At 39.1% G+C, this 9,536-nt stretch overlaps 1 pseudogene; it reads left to right on the top strand.

The window, feature by feature from the left end:
- The first annotated feature begins 202 nt into the window (after positions 1 to 202).
- Positions 203 to 6,240, top strand: LOC113606768 (52 kDa repressor of the inhibitor of the protein kinase pseudogene; annotated as a pseudogene).
- Positions 6,241 to 9,536: the final 3,296 nt, after the last annotated feature.

Genomic DNA, 9,536 nt, shown 5'->3' with positions numbered 1-9,536 from the left:
TACCTGAGCCAGGGCAGCACCAGAGGAAGGCAAGGAATGCAGGCGAGCCAGAACCCAGCACAACGGGGGAATTCCCTCAGCTCCCAGAGGCCTTGTGCTGTGGTCAGCACCATCAGAACCAGCCAATGTATGGAGAGAAGTTTGCAAGACATAAGGGCCTTGAGGAAGAGAGAAAATTGTAAGAAATATGATATTTTTGATTATGTTGCCAAACCCTGTGTTTATACACATTGACAAATTAGAATTCTGTGGTCACAGAGGTGAGTATATATAAGACACAAATTTGAGCAAATTTCCACTGGAGTAAATTAACTTCTAACTGTGCCTAAATTTTAACTATTGTTTGAAAGATTCTTATATCAAACAGGTCTATTAAGAGAGCAGAAGGAACATGTAATTTTCAAAAAACATTTGTATCATTTGAGTACAACATAATTATACTACTGCAAATATTTTTTCTTGAAAATTCTCCAGTTTAAAATAGAATTACCTTCATTATCTAAAACTAATGATCAAAACCATCTCATGAAAGCCTCAGACTCCTTCTCTATATCTAAAACTATCCCATTCCCTGAGCTCAGTTTATTAATTAGTCATCATGAATTAAGGAGAAAGCTCTACAAGTCATAGAAATTAGGTTCCCTGATCTCTAGATAGTAGGATTACTTAAAATACTCCTGAAATTCTTCATGCTACCTTGGTTCTTCCTGTTCAATCTATTTTGTTCTGTAGGCTAGGAAGCTCCCTGGCATGAACAGCATTTACCAAAACTTTTCAGAGTGGCAGAGTTATATATTTTACATCTGATTCCCTAAATTAGCTAGTCCATATGCTTCCAGTCACTTATTTCTTTTTTTGAATCATTCTGCCTTCTGGTGTTTCTCTGAAAATACTTTGAAGCAGTTACTGTACTCTCTGCTGTGTTTGCTGTGTATGAACTTACTGGACTTTTATCCACTGACTCAGTAACTGAGATCATGAGGTAAACACTGTTCTCTTACTCCCTCTCCTTGAAAAACAAAACCAGTTTCCAAAGACAGTCACATTGTCTAGCCAGTTTCAGCTTCTTTTTATAAAATTCCCTAGGACTCATTGGCTTGCTTAGGAAAAACGTATTGCTTATTTCTCTGATCCTTTCCTGCAACAACTAGAATTTCATCATGTAAGATAACATAATCAGAACTTGTAGGTACAAGCCTCACTTCAGCTGTTTTAGTTTTGCTCTAAGATTGTACAGAGACAAAACATCCCCACGCCTCTCCCTCTGCAGATGGCAGAATGTCATCTGTTTTTATCATTTCTATGGCTTGCAATACTCAGAGCAGTATCTTTGGTCAAGTCTGTTTTCCACAGTCTAATTGGCACTCACTGTTAAAAACAACAGGTAATAATCACGTGCCAAATTTTAACTTATTAATGAAAAAACCAATTAGAAGACAATGGGGTTGGTGGCAAAAGCATTTGAAGAACATAGTTCTGTACTATGCAAAGGGAAAAGAATCAAAAATTGCTCAGTCAGATGAAAATCTATAAATATTCTTCAAGAGAACAAGCCTATAAACTTTAGGGTTATCTTCTCCACAATGCAGCAAAATATCAAACCCTATAATTTTCAATAAACTAACCGCTAACTTTACAGAGCTGTCTGTACCCTTGCCAACTGTTAATTGTTAGTTATATTCCAGAGTCAGATGAAAGCCTAATTGATTTCTCTGATGAAGCTTTAGCATGATATGAAGGAATCAAGCAATGAGCATTTTGCCTTTTTCCAGGTTTGGAATAAATTTTTCCTCAGCATCAGCTCAGTCCTTTCAACCCTCAGAGGATACTTCCTAGTTCCTTGGTCCACTGTCTCAAATCACCTGCCTGCTACTCATCCAGGGACTGAGGTCTACAGTCCAACAGCTCTTGAGTAACTGAATGAAATAATCACTTAAGTGAACTTGGGAGCAGATCCTTCCCTAATCAAATCTTCACACGAGTCCTCAGCACCTGAAACCTTGACTGAAGTCCTGTGAGAAACTGTGAGCCAGAGGACTCAGCAAAGCCATGCCCAAATTCCTGTCCCACGGAAACTGTGAGATAATAAATGTTTGTTATTTAAAGATACTAAACTTTCACCCAAGGCAATCTACAGATTCAACACAATCCCTATCAAAATACCAATGGCATTTTTCACAGAACTAGAGCAAATAATTTTAAAATTTTTATAGGAGCACAAAAGACCCTGCGTAACCAAAACAATCTTGAGAAAGAAGAATAGAGCTGGGGGAATCATACGTCCTGACTTCAGACTATACTACAAAGCTACAGTAATCAAAAGAATATGGTACTGGCACAAAAACAGACAGAAAGATCAATGAAACAGAATAGAAAGCCAGAAATAAACCCACACACTTATGGTCAATTAATCTATGACAAAGGAGGCAAGAATAGACAATGCGGGAAAAGACAGACCGTTCAATAAGTGGTGGTTGGAAAGTTGGACAGTTACATGTAAAAGAATGAAATTAGAACATTTTCTGCGACCATATACAAAAACAAACTCAAAATGGATTAAAGACCTAAATGTAAGACTGGAAACCATAAGACTCCAGGAAGAAGCATAGGCAGAACACACTTTGACATAAATTGTACCAATATTTTTTAAAATCTGTCTCCTATGGCAAAGGAAACAAAAGCAAAAATAAACAAATGGGATCTAATTAAACTTAAGAGTTTTTGCACAGCAAAGAAAGCCATCGACAAAATGAAAAGACAACATACCAAATGGGAGAAAATATTTGCAAATCATACATCTAATAAAAGGTTAATATCCAAAATATATAGAGAACTCATACAACTCAACAACAGAGAACAAACAATCCTATTAAAAAATGGGCAGAGGAGCTGATAGACATTTTTCCAAACAAGACTTTCAGATGGCCAACAGGCATATGAAAAGATGCCCAACATCACTTATCATCAGAGAAATGCAGATCAAAACCACAAAAAAAATCGCCTCACAACTATCAGAATGGCTATTGTTAAAAAGACCACAAATAATAAATGTTGGCGACTATGTGGAGAAAAGAAAACTGTTGTGCACTGTTGGTAGGAATGTACATTGGTGCAGCCATTGTGGAAAACAGTATGAAGGTTCCTTAAAAAACTAAAAATAGAGCTACCATATGACACAGCAATTCCATTCCATAGTATATATCTGAAGAAAACAACACTAATTTGAAAAGATACATGCACACCAGTGTTCATAGCAGCATTATTTACCATAGTCAACAACAGATGACCTGTCCCTCAACAGATGAATGGATAAAGATGTGGTACGTACACACACACACACACACACACACACACACACACACACACACAGTGGAATATTACTCAGTCATAAAAAGAATGAAATTTTGCCATTTCCCACAACATGGGCAGATCTGGTGGGTATTATGCTTAGTGAAATAAGTCAGAGAAAGACAAATACTGTATGTTACCATTTATATATGGAATCTAAGAAATACAAATGAATGAATGTAACAAAACGGACTCACAGATATAGAAAACAAAGTAATAGTTACCAATGCGGGTGGTAAGGAGGCGGCAGCGTCCCGGGCGGGTGGGAGGTGCAACAGCAGCGGCAGCGTGAGGGCTGTGAGGGCTGGGCCGGCCGGCTGGCAGACTACGATGTGGAACTTCTGCGCGGCCCCCAACTGCACACGGAAGAGCACGCAGTCGGACCTGGCCTTTTTCAGGTTCCCGTGGGATCCAGCCAGATGACAGAAGTCAGTGGAGAATTGTAGGAGAGCAGACTTAGAAGATAAAACACCTGATAAACTAAATAAACATTACTGATTGTGTGCCAAACACTTTGAGACGTCTATGATCTGTAGAACTATACATTTTGCAGAGGCATCAGAAAACTAAAGAATGATTGGGTTATTGTATTTCTCAAAATTAATTGAAGCAAATACATGTGAAGTCATTGGGAGAGTCCTTATAGGACAGTTCTTCGAGATAATGCAATGCCAACAATATTTGATCTTACCAGCCATTTGAATAATCCACACAGTAGACACAGAAAACGAATAAAAGAATTGAGTGAAGATGAAATCAGGACACTGAAACAGAAAAAAATTGATGAAACTTCTGAACAGGAACCAAAACATAAGGAAATAAACAGCAACAATGCTCAGAACCCCAGTGCAGAAGAAGGGAGTGAAGAGCAGGGTGAAGACATTTTAACTTTAACCCTTGAAGAGAAGGAAAACAAAGAATACTTAAAATCTTTATTTGAAATTTTGATTCTTATGGGAAAACAGAACATACCTCTGGATGGATATGAAACTGATGAAATCCCAGGTCTCTTTACTCCTGATAACTTTCAAGCACTGCTGGAGTGCCGGATCAATTCTGGTGGAGAGGTTCTGAGAAGGCACTTTGAGACAGCAGCAGTTAACACATTGTTCTGTTTGAAAACACAGCAGAAACAGATGCTAGAGAGCTGTGAGAGTTGCATTTGGGAAGAAACCCTAAGGGAAGTGAGAGACTCACTTCTTTTCCATCGTCACTGACGATGTGGTGGACTTAGCAGGGGAAGAGCACCTGCCTGTGTTGGTGAGGTTTGTTGATGAAGCTCACAACCTGAGAGAGGAATTTGTGGGCTTCCTGCCTTATGAAGCGGATGCAGAAATTTTGGCTGTGAAATTTCACACTACAATAACTGAGAAGTGGGGATTCAACATGGAGTACTGTCGTGGCCAGGCTTACATTATGTCCAGTGGATTTTCTTCCAAAGTGAAAGTTGTTGCTTCTAGACTTTTAGAGAAATATCCCCAAGCTATCTACACACTCTGCTCTTCCTGTGCCTTAAATATGTGGTTGGCAAAATCAGTGCCTGTTACGGGAGTATCTGTCACATTAGGAACAATTGAGGAAGCTTGTTCTTTTTCCCATCAATCACCACAACTGCTTTTAGAGCTTGACAATGTAATTTCTGTTCTATTTCAGAACAATGAAGAAAGGGGCAAAGAACTGAAGGAAATTTGCCATTCTCAATGGACAGGCAGGCGTGATGCTTTTGAAATCTTAGTGGACCTCCTATAAGCACTTGTTTTATGTATAGATGGTATAAATAGTGACACAGATGTTAGATGGAATAACTGTATAGCTGGCCGAGCATTTGTACTCTGTAGTGCAGTAACAGATTTTGATTTCATCATTACCAACATTGTTCTTAAAAATGTTCTATCTTTTACAAGAGCCTTTGGGAAAAATCTTCAGGGGCAAACTTCTGATGTCTTCTTTGCAGCCAGTAGTTTGACTGCAGTGCTGCATTCACTAAATGAAGTGATGGAAAATATCGAAGTTTATCATGAATTTTGGTTTGAGGAAGTCACAGATTTGGCAACCAAACTTGATATTCAGATGAAACTCCCAGGGAAATTTCGCAGAGCTCAGCATAGTAACCTGGAATTTCAGCTAACCTCTGAGAGTTACTATAAAGAAACTCTAAATGTTCCAACAGTGGAACACATTATTCAGGAACTGAAAGATATATTCTCAGAACAACACCTCAAAGCTCTTAAATGCTTATCTCTGGTACCCTATGTCATGGGACAGCTTAAATTCAATACATCAGAGGAGCATCATGCTGACATGTACGGAAGTGATTTACCTAATCCTGACTCTCTGCTGAGCTGCATTGTTGGAGAATCAAGTGGAAACACAGAGGGAAAGATATAGAACTTCCATCCACTATTTATAAAGCCCTTCATCTGCCAGACATCAAGTTTTTTCCTAATGTTTATGCATTGCTGAAGGTCCTATGTATTCTTCCTGTGATGAAGGTTGAGAATGAACGCTATGAAAATGGGTGAAAGTGTCTCAAAGCATACCTGAGGAACACTTTGACAGACCAAAGGTCAAGTAACTTGGCTTTGCTTAACATAAATTTTGATATAAAACACGATTTGGATTTAATGGTGGATACATATATCAAACTCTATACAAGTTAAGTCAGAGCTTCCTACAGATAATTCAGAAACCATTTAAAATACCTAAGAGACTTTTAAAATAGGCTTTCTCTTATATTTGATATTTGAAAAAATCTGTAAGAAATTTGAAAATACCTTTCAGAAAAGTTGTAAGGTGTACGTAGGCCACTTAATCACTGAATATCTTGACCTGTAGGCCTCGCGTTGAGTACATTAGTCATTGGTAATCTTCCTGTTTAAATGGCCCGTTTGAAGTCCTATGCTTTGGAGACCTAACTGTTCTTCCAGAAGATAGCATTGAAAGTACCACGTTACACTCTGTGTGATCTCTGCTAATGGCACTTTGAAATTGTATTAGTTAAGTCATTTTAGATATAACATTTGTCACTGCGGATCCAATTGTCAGGTACTGAGTTATCAGTTCTTTGAAGAAATAAATTTTGAGGAGGTATGGGAGGAAGGAATACATTTTACAAAACATTACAAGGAAGCTCATGACTGACCTTTGAATAGTAGGAGTTTTAAGTATGCTGTTAAAAATCTGTAAGGGACAGTTAAGAACATTATCAGACCGTAAGAGAAACGTGTGAGTTTGCCAAACAAGGATTTCAGTGTAGATTTTGTCTTTATCAAATGAAGTTGAAGGAACAAGTTATAGTTAAAGTTTGAATGGAAGAGCCTTCCCTTGTTGTTCCACATCTGATTGTTGCTGTTTATATTCCTTTATTGAGCCTACATCTTCATAAGCTTTTTGACAGGTATATGTTGAACACTTCTGTTTCATGGTCAAGACAGGATCAGAGGCCATGGATACTGACAACTGATTTCTCTGTTTTCTTCTGTCTTTTTCCATGACTGTATCTACTGCCTCACCTTGGTTTACAAGCAAAACCTAGAAAACCTACAAAAATAAGTGTTTTGTGGTTTATCTAGGAATAATACAGAAAATATTGCTGTTATTTTTGGTGAAGAAAATCAATTTTGTATAGTTTACTTCAACCTAAATAAAATGTGAATTTTGTTTAAAAAAATAAAAGTTACCAATGTGGGGAGGTAGGAGATTAAGAGGTACAAACTGTGTACAAAATAAATAAGCTACAAGGATATATTGTACAGCACAGGGAATACATCCAATATTTTATAATAACTTTAAATGAAATATAATCTATAAAAACTTTGAATCACTATGTTGTACACCTGAAACTAATATAATACTGTAAATCAACTATACCTCAGTTTAAAAAAAAGGAAAAAAAGATACAGATTAAAATTAGCCAGGAAAAAGATACACAGGGAAGAGTCTAGAAGAGCCATCAGATGCGAGCTTCCATCTGTCCTCTCCCAGTGGATTGATACAGACAACATTTAAGTCTTCTATCAACAATGAGAGACAACATGCACAAAGTATTGCCAACCCATGAAGTTCACTTGAGCCTTGGTGTCCAGAGTTTTTATTCAGGGTCAGTCATGTAGGCAAGGTGTGCATACATGGCTGACCTTCGTTACTTAGTCTCTAGCCTCTCAGAGGCCAAACTGATACTAAGTGTCCCAAAGCCCCATGTAAAAAAGATGCTTTTATCAGGCAGGATATTCCAAAAACTTAGAGGTTACCTCCTGGGAGCCTGGCAAGTGGTCAAACCTTTCTTTGAAATGTGCAGGTTTTAGGCAACCCAGGCCTACTGAGTTTATCTTTTACTGCAGAGAAGCACACTCTTTCTTGAAATCCAGAGACTTTTGGTGCCTGACAACAACAGGAGTGGCAGTAGCAATGACAACAGGCACCATGCACCACTACAGGTGCTAGAGACATGAGAGCAACTGAGTCTGCAGACTCAGGACAGTTAATCTCAGCCCTGGCCAGAGCAGCCTTCATAGACCCAGGAGGAAGTGGAGCCAGCATGTCCACGGCAGGCACTGTGAAATATACTCAAGAATGTTTAAAATGGCTGCAGCAAGGGCCACAAGCCTGGCCTTCTAGTATGTCAGCAGGAACTGCTGATCTCTCCCCAGAGGGCAGCATGAGTGTGGTGATTACAGAAGCCTGTTGCAGAAACAGCTTAAGATTCAGTAGTGGGACACCTCATCCCAAACTTGCAGGGTTAAGGCAACACAAGTGAATGGAACAGAAGCCAGAGAGTTTCCCAACCCAAGAATGAAACCCAAATGGAAAGAAAGGGAAAGGATAAGTTCCAATTAAAGCCATTCCAACACCATAAGGTGGGGCAGTACAGAAAAACCCTCATATTATCCATATGCTGGTTAGCCTACCAGGGAACCACTAAGAGTTAAAAAGAAAAAAAGGAGGGAAAGGCCAGGGCATCCCAGGGAAGAGAGGATGCAGCTTCTCCCCCATCATAAATACTGGACTCAACCTACCACATAGGAGTCTAAGTGGGTGGCCAGAAAGCCCTTCCTTCTGTGAAAGGGCCTATACTAAGGCCTCTGTGAAGAATAAGTGAAACAGTAACCCTCTTCTCAAGGAGCTTGCAGTGTAGTAGAGTGGATTGCAAACTTTCTTTTTTTTTTTTTTTCTTCAGCTGCTCATGAGGATCACAAATACCAAATCATGGGTCATGCAGGGTATATATTGATAAGCACAAGAAAGAAATTGAGTGAAATTGAAGTGATCTGACTGCATCCCTCTCTGGACTATGATCTCCATAGCACATGATCTCTGGACCATGATCTCCTATAGGGCACTGGGTCAATTCAATTGTGTAGTGAATTGACTGTCTCTTATGGGAAGAAAAACTTAGACTTGCTGCTACCTGTTCTGTGCCAGGTGCTACACCTGGTGCTTTACAAGCATAACTCATGCTTGTAACAATTTTATGCTTAAGGCATTGTCATCTCAGTTTGAAGAAAGTCATATGAAGAAAATGGAGGCTCAGAGGACTGAAGTGACCTGCATAAGTCACACAAGCTAATATGTAGTAGAGCTAGAATATCAAGCTGTGCCTTTCTGACTATATAACCTGTGCTCTTTGCCATATACTGGGAATTATTTCTTTTAATTACTAATGTAATAAGTGAAAATGGGTATTCTTTTTAAAGAGCAAGCATATAAAAGTTATGTAAAAGTTGCAGGACTTCCCTGGTGGTCCAGTGGTTAAAAATCCATCTTGCAACGCAGGGGGATGCCAGTTCGATCCTCAGTCAGGGAACTAAGATCCCACATGCCTTGTGGCAACTAAGCCCGCACACTGCAACTACTGAGCCCACGCACCACAACTAGAGAGCTTGCATGCCACAACTACAGAGCCCTGGTGCTCTGGAGCCCGTGCACCACAACTAGAGAGAAGCCCGCACGCCACAACTAGGGAGAAGCCCATGCACCACAATGAAGCACCTGTGCGCCACAATGAAAGATCCAGTGTGCCACAACTAAGACCCGACGCAGCCAAAAAAATAATAAATAAATACATAAATATTAAAAAATAAAAGTTGCAAATATAACAGTGTCCTGATATCTTTCAACCAGCTTCCCCTCATGTTAACATCTTACATAACCACAGTACAAGCATGAGAATCAGGAAATTAACATTAGTA

Source organism: Aethalodelphis obliquidens, unplaced genomic scaffold (assembly GCF_003676395.1).
Source record: "Aethalodelphis obliquidens isolate GAN/ISIS:26980383/991018 unplaced genomic scaffold, ASM367639v1 scaffold45, whole genome shotgun sequence".
NCBI classification, from domain to species: Eukaryota; Metazoa; Chordata; class Mammalia; order Artiodactyla; family Delphinidae; genus Aethalodelphis; species Aethalodelphis obliquidens.
The sequence above is the reverse complement of the archived record's forward strand: the minus strand, read 5'-3'. Positions and strand labels throughout refer to the sequence as shown.